The sequence below is a fragment of the Arachis hypogaea genome, chromosome 10 (assembly GCF_003086295.3).
Source record: "Arachis hypogaea cultivar Tifrunner chromosome 10, arahy.Tifrunner.gnm2.J5K5, whole genome shotgun sequence".
Taxonomy (NCBI): domain Eukaryota; kingdom Viridiplantae; phylum Streptophyta; class Magnoliopsida; order Fabales; family Fabaceae; genus Arachis; species Arachis hypogaea.
In genome coordinates, this window is record NC_092045.1 from 101,456,109 (window position 1) to 101,470,330 (window position 14,222).

Here is a 14,222-nt window from a genome sequence, read left to right on the forward strand (position 1 = left end):
ATACAAAAAAATTTGAGTAGGAAAAAATCCTCAATGGTCAAAAACACTTATGGGTACTGAAACAGGGTCGATTATTTTAAGGAAGAGCTTCAAGCCCAAGCAAAAAATCCTTGAGAAGGTTGTGGAAAAAACTCCTATGATATCTGAAGCTTTTAATTCTCATCCTCTTTCTCACAAATCTCATTCCCAAAACCCTGAAATGGAAGCCATGGAAGCAGGCATGCTTAAGAGTATGCTGGCTATACAAGAACAACAATGGGAAGCTTTAGAAGTAGCTAAAATGCTGAGAATTAAACCTGGGAACCAAGTTCTTGTGTGGGAGGATACCAGCAACGCTATCAAGCAAGTGGATGCAATGGGTAAAGTGATAGTAAAAAACAAAAAAGTTCCACCAGAGAAACCTCCGGATGAAGCTACAATGAAAATGGGAGCCACCGATAAGGGAAAGGAGAGGATGTCTCCAGAGAGAAGCGGTAAGGCCGGAGAGGTGATCGCTAATGCTTAATTTGGTTAGGTTTTTTTTACTCCCTTTCTCCTTTTATTCGGTTATCATGAATTTTTTGGGTTAGAATTCCCGTGGTGCTGGGGGAAGAATTTTTTTTATCTTATTCAAGACTTGAAAAGAGAGTACAGTGCTAGTTTCATTGTTCTAACTGAGACCCATATTAGTGGTGATAGAGAAAAAGTTATTCGTGATTGGTGCGCGAAATTGTGAACATTACTTTTTCACAACTCTCATAATCCCCGGTAATGGCTCCAAACACGTGGTGGCTCAATACCATGGCATTACACAACTTCGCACAACTAACCAGCAAGTGCACTGGGTCGTCCAAGTAATAAACCTTACGCGAGTAAGGGTCGATCCCACGGAGATTGTTAGTATTGAAGCAAGCTATGGTCATCTTGTAAATCTTAGTCAGGCAAACTCAAATGGATATAGTGATGAACGAAAATAACACAAAGGTAAAGATAGAGATACTTATGTAATTCATTGGTAGGAACTTCAGATAAGCGTATGAAGACGCCTTCCCTTCCGTCTCTCTGCTTTCCTACTGCTTTCATCCAATTCTTCTTACTCCTTTCCATGGCAAGCTCGTGTAGGGTTTCACTGTTGTCAGCAGCTACCTCCCATCCTCGCAGTGAAAACTAATGCTCATACACTCTGTCACAGTGCGGCTAATCACCGGTTTGGTTCCCTCCCCTACCGGAATAGAATCACTCTTTTGCGTCTGTCACTAACGCCCAGTAGGTTACAGGTTTGAAGCACGTCACAGTCATTCAATCATTGAATCCTACTCAGAATACCACAGACAAGGTTTAGACCTTCCGGATTCTCTTGAATGCCGCCATCAGGTCCTGCCTATACCACGAAGACTCTGATCTCACGGAATGGTTGGCTCGTTTGTCAGGCGAGCGCTCGGTTGTCAGGCGATCAACCATGCATCGTGCAATCAGGAATCCAAGAGATATTCACCAAGCCTCAAATGCTTGTAGAACAAGAGTGGTTGTCAGTCACTTTGTTCATGAGTGAGAATGGTGATGGGCGTCAATCATCACCTTCATCAAGTTGAAGAACAAGTGATATCTTGGAACAAGAACAAGCGGAATTGAATTGAAGAACAATAGTAATTGCATTAATACTCGAGGTACAGCAGAGCTCCACACCTTAATCTATGGTGTGTAGAAGCTCCACCGTTGAAAATACATAAGCATAAGGTCTAGGCATGGCCAAATGGCCAGCCTCCCAATGATCTAAGATAGCATAAAAATGAAGATAGCTACCAAAGTCCTCTATCATGATCTAAGAACTAGATGTCCAAAGATGAAAATACAATAGTAAAAGGTCCTACTTATAGAAAACTAGTAGCCTAAGGTATACAGAAATGAGTAAATGACATAAAAATCCTCTTCCGGGCCCACTTGGTGTGTGCTTGGGCTGAGCAATGAAGCAAATTTCGTGCAGAGACTCTTCTTGGAGTTAAACGCCAGCTTTAGTGCCAGTTTGGGCGTTTAACTCCCATTTGGGTGCCAGTTCCAGCGTTTAACGCTGGGATTTCTTGAGGTGACTTTGAACGCCTGTTTGGGCCATCAAATCTTGGGCAAAGTATGGACTATCATATATTGCTGGAAAGCCCAGGATGTCTACTTTCCAACGCCGTTGAGAGCGCGCCAATTGGGCTTCTGTAGCTCCAGAAAATCCACTTCGAGTGCAGGGAGGTCAGAATCCAACAGCATCTGCAGTCCTTTTTGGTCTCTGAATCAGATTTTTGCTCAGGTCCCTCAATTTCAGCCAGAAAATACCTGAAATCACAGAAAAACACACAAACTCATAGTAAAGTCCAGAAAAGAGAATTTTAACTAAAAAACTAATAAAAATATACTAAAAACTAACTATATCATACCAAAAACATACTAAAAACAATGCCAAAAAGTATACAAATTATCCGCTCATCACAACACCAAACTTAAATTGTTGCTTGTCCCCAAGCAACTGAAAATCAAATAAGATAAAAAGAAGAGAATATGCAATGAATTCCAAAAACATCTATGAAGATCAGTATTAATTAGATGAGCGGGGTTTTTACTTTTTGCCTCTGAATAGTTTTGGCATCTCACTCTATCCTTTGAAATTCAGAATGATTGGCTTCTTTAGGAACTCAAAGTCCAGATAGTGCTAATGATTCTCTTAGTGAAGTATGATGATTCTTGAACATAGCTATTTATTGAGTCTTGGCTGTGGCCCAAAGCACTCTGTCTTCCAGTATTACCACCGGATACATACATGCCACAGACACATAATTGGGTGAACCTTTTCAGATTGTGACTCAGCTTTGCTAAAGTCCCCAATTAGAGGTGTCCAGGGTTCTTAAGCACACTCTTATTTGCCTTGGATCACAACTCTTTATTCTCTATTTTCTTCGTTTTTCTTTTTCTTTTTCTTTTTTTTTCGATTTTTTTTTTTTGAATAGCTTTTTCTTGCTTCAAGAATCATTTTTAATGATTTCAGATCCTCAGTAACATGTCTCTTTTTTCATCATTCTTTCAAGAGCCAACATTCATGAACCACAAATTCAAGATACATATGCACTGTTTAAGCATACATTCAGAGAACAAAAATATTACCACCACATCAAAATAATTAAACTATTATAAAATTCAAAATTCATGCAATTCTTCCTTTTTCAATTAAGCACATTTTTATTCAAGAAAGGTGATGGATTCATAGAACATTCATAACTTTAAGGCATAGACACTAAGACACTAATGATCACAAGACACAAACATGGATAAACATAAGCATAAATTTTCGAAAAACAGAAGAACAAATAACAAGGAAATCAAAGAACGGGTCCACCTTAGTGATGGCGGCTCTTTCTTGCTCTTGAAGATCCTATGGAGTGCTTGAGCTCCTCAATGTCTCTTCCTTGTCTTTGTTGCTCCTCCCTCATGATTCTTTGATCTTCTCTAATCTCATGAAGGATGATGGAGTGTTCTTGATGCTCCACCCTTAGTTGTCCCATGTTGGAACTCAACTCTCCTAGGGAGGTGTGTAGTTGCTCCCAATAGTTTTGTGGAGGAAAATTCATCCCTTGAGGAATTTCAGGGATTTCATGATGAGTGGGATCTCTTGTGTACTCCATCCTTTTCTTGGTGATGGGCTTGTCCTCATCAATGGGGATGTCTCCCTTTATGTCAACTCCAACTGAATAACAGAGGTGACAAATGAGATGAGGAAAGGCTAACCTTGCCAAGGTGGAGGTCTTGTCCGCCACTTTATAGAGTTCTTGGGCTATAACCTCATGAACTTCTATTTCTTCTCCAATCATGATGCTATGGATCATGATGGCCCGGTCTATGGTAACTTCGGACCGGTTGCTAGTGGGGATGATTGAGCGTTGTATGAACTCTAACCACCCTCTAGCCACGGGCTTGAGGTCATGCCTTCTCAATTGGACCGGCTTTCCTCTTGAATCTTGCTTCCATTGTGCGCCCTCTTCACATATAACTGTGAGGACTTGGTCCAACCTTTGATCAAAGTTGACCCTTCTAGTGTAAGGATGCTCATCTCCTTGCATCATAGGCAAGTTGAACGCCACCCTCACACTCTCCGGACTAAAATCCAAGTATTTCCCCCGAACCATAGTAAGATAATTCTTTGGATTCGGGTTCACACTTTGGTCATGGTTCTTGGTGATCCATGCATTGGCATAGAACTCTTGAACCATCAAGATTCCGACTTGTTGAATGGGGTTGGTAAGAACTTCCCAACCTCTTCTTCGGATCTCATGTCGGATCTCCGGATATTCACCCTTTTTGAGTGAAAAAGGGACCTCGGGGATCACCTTCTTCAAGGCCACAACTTCATAGAAGTGGACTTGATGCACCTTTGAGAGGAATCTATCCATCTCCCATGACTCGGAGGTGGAAGCCTTTGCCTTCCCTTTCCTCTTTCTAGAGGTTTCTCCGGCCTTGGATGCCATAATGGTTATGGAAAAACGAAAAAGCAACGCTTTTACCACACCAAACTTAAAATGTTTGCTCGTCCTCGAGCAAAAGAAGAAAGAAGAGAGTAGAAGAAGAAGAAATGAGGAAGAGGGAGATGGTGGTGTGTTTGGCCAAAGAGGGGGAGAAGTGGTGTTTAGGTTGTGTGAAAATGAAGGGTTGAAGAAGGGTATATATAGGAGAGAGGGGGTAAAGGGTTCGGCCATGATGGGTGGGTTTGGGAGGGAAAGTGGTTTGAATTTGAAGGGTGAGGTTGGTGGGGGTTTATGAAGGATGGATGTGAGTGGTGAAGAGAAAGATGGGATTTGATAGGTGAGGGGTTTTTGGGGAAGAGGTGTTGAGGTGATTGGTGAATGGGGGAAGAAGAGAGAGAGTGATGGTAGGGTCCTGTGGGGTCCACAGATCCTGTGGTGTCAAGGAAAAGGCATCCTTGCACCAAATGGCATCAAAATCCACGTTTTGAGCCATTTCTGGCGTTAAACGCCGGGCTGGTGCCCATTCCTGGCGTTTAACACCAGGTTCTTGCCCTTTACTGGCGTTTAACGCCAGTCTGGTGCCCCTTTCTGGCGTTAAACGCCCAGAAGGGTGCCAGACTGGGCGTTAAACGCCCAACTGCTAGGCTGACTGGCGTTTAAACGCCAGCAGCATCTTCCTCCAGGGTGTGCTGTTTTTCTTCCTATTTTTCATTTTGTTTTTGCTTTTTTTTTTCATTGTTTTTGTGACTTCTTATGATCATCAACCTACAAAAAAGATAAAATAACAAAAGAAAATAATTAATTATAAAACATTGGGTTGCCTCCCAACAAGCGCTTCTTTATTGTCATTAGCTTGACAGAGGACTCTCATGGAGCCTCAGAAATGCTCAGAACCGTGTTGGAACCTCCCAACACCAAACTTAGAGTTTGAATGTGGGGGTTCAACACCAAACTTAGAGTTTGGTTGTGGCCTCCCAACACCAAACTTAGAGTTTGGTTGTGGGGGCTCTGTTTGGGTCTGTTTTGAGAGAAGCCCTTCATGCTTCCTCTCCATGATGACAGAGGTATATCCTTGGGCCTTAAACACCAAGGATTCTTCATTCACTTGAATGATCAACTCTCCTCTATCAACATCAATCACAGCCTTTGCTGTGGCTAGGAAGGGTCTGCCAAGGATGATGGATTCATCCATGCATTTCCCAGTCTCTAGGACTATGAAATCAGTAGGGATGTAATGGTCTTCAATCTTCACCAAAACATCCTCTACAAGTCCATAAGCTTGTTTTCTTGAGTTGTCTGCCATCTCTAGTGAGATTTTTGCAGCTTGTACCTCATAGATCCCTAATTTCTCCATTACAGAGAGGGGCATGAGGTTTACGCTTGATCCTAAGTCACACACAAGGCCTTCTTGAAGGTCATGGTGCCTATGGTACAAGGTATAGAAAACTTCCCAGGGTCCTGCCTCTTTTGAGGCAATTGCTGCCTAGACAAGTTATCCAGTTCTTTGGTGAGCAAAGGGGGTTCATCCTCCCAAGTCACATTTCCAAATAACTTGTCATTTAGCTTCATGATTGCTCAAAGGTATTTAGCAACTTGCTCTTCAGTGACATACTCATCCTCTTCAGAAGAAGAATACTCATCAGAGCTCATGAATGGCAGAAGTAAGTCCAATGGAATCTCTATGGTCTCATCTTGAGCCTCAGATTCCCAAGGTTCCTCATTGGGGAACTCATTGGAGGTCAGTGGGCGTCCATTGAGGTCTTCCTCAGTGGCGTTCACTGCCTCTTCTTCCTCCCAGAATTCGGCCATGTTGATGGCCTTGCACTCTCCTTTTGGATTTTCTTCTGTGTTGCTTGGAAGAGTACTTGGAGGGAGTTCAGTAATTTTCTTGCTCAGCTGACCCACTTGTCCTTCCAGATTCCTAATGGAAGATCTAGTTTCAGTCATAAAACTTTGAGTGGTTTTGATTAGATCAGAGACCATGGTTGCCAAGTCAGAATTATTCTGCTTGGAACTCTCTGTCTGTTGCTGAGAAGATGATGGAAAAGGCTTGCTATTGCTAAACCTGTTTCTTCCACCATTATTGTTATTGAAACCTTGTTGGGGTCTCTGTTGATCCTTCCATGAAAGATTTGGATGATTCCTCCATGAAGGATTGTAGGTGTTTCCATAGGGTTCTCCCATGTAATTCACCTCTTCTATTGAAGGGTTCTCAGGATCATAAGCTTCTTCCTCAGATGAAGCTTCCTTAGTACTGCTTGGTGCATTTTGCATCCCAGACAGACTTTGAGAAATCATATTGACTTGTTGAGTCAATATTTTATTCTGAGCCAATATGGCATTCAGAGTGTCAATCTCAAGAACTCCTTTCTTCTGACTAGTCCCATTGTTCACAGGATTTCTTTCAGAAGTGTACATGAATTGGTTATTTGCAACCATTTCAATCAGTTCTTGAGCTTCAGTAGGCGTCTTCTTCAGATGAAGAGATCCTCCAGAAGAGCTATCCAAAGACATCTTGGACAGTTCAGAGAGACCATCATAGAAAATACCTATGATGCTCCATTCAGAAAGCATATCAGTGGGACACTTTCTGATCAATTGTTTGTATCTTTCCCAAGCTTCATAGAGGGATTCTCCTTCCTTCTGTCTGAAGGTTTGGACTTCCACTCTAAGCTTACTCAATTTTTGAGGTGGAAAGAACTTTGCCAAGAAGGCATTGACTAGCTTTTCCCAAGAGTCCAGGCTTTCTTTAGGTTGAGAGTCCAACCATGTTCTAGCTCTGTCTCTTACAGCAAAAGGGAATAGCATCAGTCTGTAGACCTCAGGGTCAACCCCATTAGTCTTGACTGTGTCACAGATTTGCAAGAACTCAGCTAAAAACTGATGAGGATCTTCCAATGGAAGTCCATGGAACTTGCAATTCTGTTGCATTAGAGAAACTAATTGAGGCTTAAGCTCAAAGTTGTTTGCTCCAATGGCAGGGATAGAGATGCTTCTCCCATAGAAGTCGGGAGTAGGTGCAGTAAAGTCACCCAGCACCTTCCTTGCATTGTTGGCATTGTTGTTGTTTTCGGCTGCAATATGTTCCTCTTCCTTGAAGAGTTCGTTCAAGTGCTCTAAAGAGAGTTGTGCCTTGGCTTCTCTTAGCTTTCTCTTTAAGGTCCTTTCAGGTTCAGGATCAGCCTCAACAAGAATGCCTTTGTCTTTGCTCCTGCTCATAAGAAAGAGAAGAGAACAAGAAAATATGGAATCCTCTATGTCACAGTATAGAGATTCCTTGAGGTGTCAGAGGAAGAAAAATGGAAGACAGAGGTAGAAAATTTGAACTTATCAGTGAGAATGGAGTTCGAATTTTGCATTAAAGGATAGTGTTAGTCCATAAATAGAAGGATGTGAGAAGGAGGGAAGTCATTTTCGAAAATTAAGTGAAAAATTTTGAAAACATTTTTGAAAAACATTACTTAATTTTCGAAAATGAAAATGGAAAAGAAATCAAGTGATTTTTGAAAAAGATTTTGAAATTAGAAGTCAAAAAGATTTGATTGAAAACTATTTTGAAAAAGATGTGGTTAAGAAGATATGATTGATTAAAAAAAATGTGATTGAGAAAATATGATTTGAAAAACATTTTAAAAAGTATGATTTGAAAACATTTTAAAAAGATTTGATTTGAAAATTAAAAACTTGACTAACAAGAAAAGATATGATTCAAACATTAAACCTTTCTCAACAGAAAAGGCAACATACTTGAAATGTTGAATCAAATCATTGATTGATAGTAAGTATCTTTAAAAATGGAAAGAAATTGGTTTTGAAAAAGATTTGATTGAAAAATTGATTTGAAAAAGATTTGATTTTGAAAAGATTTTGAAAACTTTAAAAAAAAAATTGATTTGAAAACAAAATCTTCCCTTCTAGCCATCCTGGCGTTAAACGCCCAGAATGGTATCCATTCTGGCGTTTAACGCCCAAAATGCTACCCTTTTGGGCGTTAAACGCCCAACCAGGTACCCTGGCTGGCGTTTAAACGCCAGTCTGTCCTTCTTCACTGGGCGTTTTGAACGCCCAGCTTTTTCTGTGCAATTCCTCTGCTGTATGTTCTGAATCTTCAATTCTCTGTATTATTGACTTGAAAAGACACAAAATAAAAATATTTTTGGATTTTTAATGATAAGGACAATTCAAAATGCAACTAGAATCAAATGACAATGCATGCAAGACACCAAACTTAGCAGTTTGTATACTACTGACACTAACAAAACGAAAATGCATATGAGACACACAAAACAATCAAGTCAAATTGAATTCAAAGATCAGAGCAAGTAAATCATCAAGAACATCTTGAAGATCACTTAGACATATGAATGCATGCAATTGACACCAAACTTATGATGAGACACTAGACTCAAACAAGAAATATTTTTGGATTTTATGATTTTGTAAATTTTTTTGTGTTTTTCGAAAATTAAGTGAAAAAAAAGATATCAAAATTCTTAATGAGAATTCCAGGAATTAGTGTAATGTTAGTCTAAGACTCCGGTCCAGGAATTAGACATGGCTTCACAGCCAGCCAAGCTTTCAAAGAAAGCTTCGGTCCAAAACACTAGACATGGCCAGAGGCCAGCCAAGCCTTAGCAGATCACTGCTCCAAAAGCAAGATTGATGAAAAATCAACAAGCTCTTGTGATGATGAGTTGAAACCTCGGTCCAATGAGATTAGACATGGCTTCTCAGCCAGCCAGATTTCAACAAATCATCATGAAACTCTAGAACTCATCTTCAAGAATTTCGAAAAAAAATAAATACCTAATCTAAGCAACAAGATGAACCGTCAGTTGTCCAGCCTAAACAATCCCGGGCAATAACACCAAAAACTTGATGTTGTTGCCGGATCTTGGCACTGATGTTACCAAAAGCTTGCTCAAAACTTGAACAATCCCCGGCAACGGCGCCAAAACTTGGTGGCGTTGCCGGCTTTTGGCACTAATGTTACCGGACAGAAAGCTTGCTCAAAACTTGAACAATCCCCGGCAACGGCGCCAAAACCTTGGTTCCAAAAAGTTCGCAAACGAAATTGTGATCACTACAACTTCGCACAACTGACCAGCAAGTGCACTGGGTCGTCCAAGTAATACCTTACGTGAGTAAGGGTCGATCCCACGGAGATTGGTGGTATGAAGCAAGCTATGGTCACCTTGTAAATCTCAGTCAGGCAGACTCAAATGGGTATAGTGATAAACGAATAAAGCATAAAGATAAAGATAGAGATACTTATGTATATCATTGGTGAGAGCTTCAGATAAGCGAATGAAGATGCCTTCCCTTCCGTCTCTTTGCTTTCCTACTATCTTCATCCAATCCTTCCTACTCCTTTCCATGGCAAGCTTGTGTAGGGTTTCACCGTTGTCAATGGCTACCTCCCATCCTCTCATTGGAACGATTCCTAATGCCCTGTCACGGCACGGCATTCCATCTGTCGGTTCTCAATCAGACCGGAGTAGAATCCAGTGATTCTTTTGGCGTCTGTCACTAACGCCCCGCCCTCAGGAGTTTGAAGCACGTCACAGTCATTCAATCATTGAATCCTACTCAGAATACCACAGACAAGGTTTAGACCTTCCGGATTCTCTTGAATGCCGCCATCAGTTCTTGCCTATACCACAAGGATTCCGGTTAAAGAATCCAAGAGATATTCACTAGAGCCTTGGTTGCTTGTAGAACAAAGGTGGTTGTCAGTCACCTTGTTCATGGGTGAGAATGATGATGAGTGTCACAGATCATCACATTCATCAAGTTGAAGAACAAGTGATATCTTGGAACAAGAACAAGTGGAATTGAATAGAAGAACAAATAGTAATTGCATTAATACTCGAGGTACAGCAGAGCTCCACACCTTAATCTATGGTGTGTAGAAACTCCACCGTTGAAAATACATAAGAACAAAAGTGATCATTGGTTTCGGCCCCAGAGAGGGAACCAGAAGAACCAAGATCTGATCTAAGAACTAGATGTCCAAAGATTAGATCTTGGTTCTTCTGGTTCCCTCTCTGGGGCTGAAACCAATGATCACTTTTGTTCTTATGTATTTTCAACGGTGGAGTTTCTACACACCATAGATTAAGGTGTGGAGCTCTGCTGTACCTCGAGTATTAATGCAATTACTATTTGTTCTTCTATTCAATTCCACTTGTTCTTGTTCCAAGATATCACTTGTTCTTCAACTTGATGAATGTGATGATCTGTGACACTCATCATCATTCTCACCCATGAACAAGGTGACTGACAACCACCTTTGTTCTACAAGCAACCAAGGCTCTAGTGAATATCTCTTGGATTCTTTAACCGGAATCCTTGTGGTATAGGCAAGAACTGATGGCGGCATTCAAGAGAATCCGGAAGTTCTAAACCTTGTCTGTGGTATTCTGAGTAGGATTCAATGATTGAATGACTGTGACGTGCTTCAAACTCCTGAGGGCGGGGCGTTAGTGACAGACGCCAAAAGAATCACTGGATTCTACTCCGGTCTGATTGAGAACCGACAGATGGAATGCCGTGCCGTGACAGGGCATTAGGAATCGTTCCAATGAGAGGATGGGAGGTAGCCATTGACAACGGTGAAACCCTACACAAGCTTGCCATGGAAAGGAGTAGGAAGGATTGGATGAAGACAGTAGGAAAGCAGAGAGACGGAAGGGAAGGCATCTTCATTCGCTTATCTAAAGCTCTCACCAATGATATACATAAGTATCTCTATCTTTATCTTTATGCTTTATTCGTTTATCACTATACCCATTTGAGTCTGCCTGACTGAGATTTACAAGGTGACCATAGCTTGCTTCATACCACCAATCTCCGTGGGATCGACCCTTACTCACGTAAGGTATTACTTGGACGACCCAGTGCACTTGCTGGTCAGTTGTGCGAAGTTGTAGTGATCACAATTTCGTGCACCAAGTTTTTGGCGCCGTTGCCGGGGATTGTTCTAGTTTTGAGCAAGCTTTCGGTAACATTAGTGCCAAAAGCCGGCAACAGCACCAAGTTTTTGGCGCCGTTGCCGGGGATTGTTCTTGTGTATGGACAACTGACGGTTCATCTTGTTGCTTAGATTAGGTATTTTTTTCAGAGTTCTTAAGAATGAATTCTAGTGTTTCAAGGTGATGTTCTTATCATCACCAAAGCTGATTGATCATCATCAATTTAGCTCTTGAATGCAATGTCCTGCTGAAGCTTAGCTAGCTATGTCTAATTCCTTTAGACTAAAGCTTTAGACTAACATTGCATGATTCCTGGAATTCTCATTAAGAATTTTGATACCTTTATTTTCCTTTTCACCTAATTTTCGAAAAAACCAAAAAAAATTACAAAAGCATAAAATCCAAAAATATTTCTTGTTTGAGTCTAGAGTCTCATCTTAAGTTTAGTGTCAATTGCATGTTTCTGTTCTTACTGCATTCATGCATGTGTCTTCATTAATCTTCAAGTTGTTCTTGATGATTTTCTTGTTTTGATCTTTGAATTCTATTGACTTGAGTGTTTTGTTGTTTCCCATATATACAAACTGCTAAGTTTGGTGTCTTGCATGCATTGTTATTTGATTTTAGTTGCATTTTGATTATTCCTCATTATTAAAAATCCAAAAATATTTTTATTTGTGTCTTTTCAAGTCAATAATACAGAGAATTGAAGATTCAGAACATACTGCAGAGGAATCACACAGAAAAAGCTGGGCATTCAAAAATGCCCAGTGAAGAAGACAGACTGGCGTTTAAACGCCAGCCAGGGTGCCTGGCTGGGCGTTTAACGCCCAAAAGGGTATAGTTTTGGGCGTTAAACGCCAGAATGTGCACCATTCTGGGCGTTTAACGCCAGGATGGCAAAAGGGGAAGATTTTGTTTTCAAAATCAATTTTTTTCAAGTTTTCAAAGTTTTTCAAAATCAAATCTTTTTCAAATCATATCTTTTCAATCAAATGTTTTCAAAATCAATTTCTTTCCTTTTTCAAAGATACTTACTAACAATTAATGATTTGATTGAACATTTTTTGCCTTTTCTGTTGAGGAAGGTTTTATGTTTGAATCATATCTTTTCTTGTTAGGCAAGTCATTAATTTTAAAATCATATCTTTTAAAATTGTTTTCAAATCATATCTTTTAAAATTATTTTCAAATCATATCTTTTCAAATCATATCTTCTCAATCACATCTGTTTAGAACCATAACTTTTCAATCAAATCTTTTTAACCACATCTTTTTCAAAATAGTTTTCAATCAAATCTTTTTGATTTCTAATTTAAAAATCTTTTTCAAAAATTACTTGATTTCTTTCCCACTCTTGGTTTTCGAAAATTAATTAGTGTTTTTCAAAATGTTTTTAAAATCTTTTTACTTAATTTTCGAAAATGACTTCCCTCCTTCTCACATCCTTCTATTTATGGACTAACACTATCCCTTAATGCAAAATTCGAACTCCATCTCCTTTGTTAAGTTCGAATTTTCCACTTCTGTCTTCTATTCTTCTTTTCCTCTGACACCTAAAGGAATCTCTATACTGTGACATAGAGGATTCCACATTTTCTTGTTCCCTTCTCTTTCTTATGAGCAGGAGCAAAGACAAAGGCATTCTTGTTGAGGCTGATCCTGAACCTGAAAGGACCTTGAAGAGAAAGCTAAGAGAAGCCAAAGCACAACTCTCTTTAGAGCACCTGAACGAATTCTTCAAGGAAGAAGAAAACATGGCAGCCGAAAACAACAACAATGCCAACAATGCAAGGAAGGTGCTTGGTGACTTTACTGCACCTACTCCCGATTTCTATGGGAGAAGCATCTCTATCCCTGCCATTGGAGCAAACAACTTTGAGCTTAAGCCTCAATTAGTTTCTCTAATGCAACAGAATTGCAAGTTCCATGGACTTCCATTGGAAGATCCTCATCAGTTTTTAGCTGAGTTCTTGCAAATCTGTGACACAGTCAAGACTAATGGGGTAGACCCTGAGGTCTATAGACTGATGCTATTCCCTTTTGCTGTAAGAGACAGAGCTAGAATATGGTTGGACTCTCAACCTAAAGAAAGCCTGGACTCTTGGGAAAAGCTAGTCAATGCCTTCTTGGCAAAGTTCTTTCCACCTCAAAAATTGAGTAAGCTTAGAGTGGAAGTCCAAACCTTCAGACAGAAGGAAGGAGAATCCCTCTATGAAGCTTGGGAAAGATACAAACAATTGATCAGAAAGTGTCCCACTGATATGCTTTCTGAATGGAGCATCATAGGTATTTTCTATGATGGTCTCTCTGAACTGTCCAAGATGTCCTTGGATAGCTCTTCTGGAGGATCTCTTCATCTGAAGAAGACGCCTACTGAAGCTCAAGAACTGATTGAAATGGTTGCAAATAACCAATTCATGTACACTTCTTTCATCGTGACTCAGCTTTGCTAAAGTCCCCAATTAGAGGTGTCCAGGGTTCTTAAGCACACTCTTTATTCTCTATTTTTTTTCGTTTTTCTTTTTCTTTTTCTTTTTTTTTTTGATTTTTTTTTTTTGAATAGCTTTTTCTTGCTTCAAGAATCATTTTTAATGATTTCAGATCCTCAGTAACATGTCTCTTTTTTCATCATTCTTTCAAGAGCCAACATTCATGAACCACAAATTCAAGATACATATGCACTGTTTAAGCATACATTCAGAGAACAAAAATATTACCACCACATCAAAATAATTAAACTATTATAAAATTCAAAATTCATGCAATT

At 40.0% G+C, this 14,222-nt stretch overlaps 2 non-coding genes across 2 annotated transcripts; one reads left to right on the forward strand and one right to left on the reverse strand.

The window, feature by feature from the left end:
- The first annotated feature begins 7,046 nt into the window (after nucleotides 1-7,046).
- On the forward strand, nucleotides 7,047-7,154 carry LOC112719020 (small nucleolar RNA R71). The gene has a single exon (XR_003161344.1). It is a non-coding gene; the product is annotated as a small nucleolar RNA R71 (small nucleolar RNA).
- Nucleotides 7,155-13,614: 6,460 nt separating this feature from the next.
- Nucleotides 13,615-13,722, reverse strand: LOC112719021 (small nucleolar RNA R71). The gene has a single exon (XR_003161345.1). It is a non-coding gene; the product is annotated as a small nucleolar RNA R71 (small nucleolar RNA).
- Nucleotides 13,723-14,222: the final 500 nt, after the last annotated feature.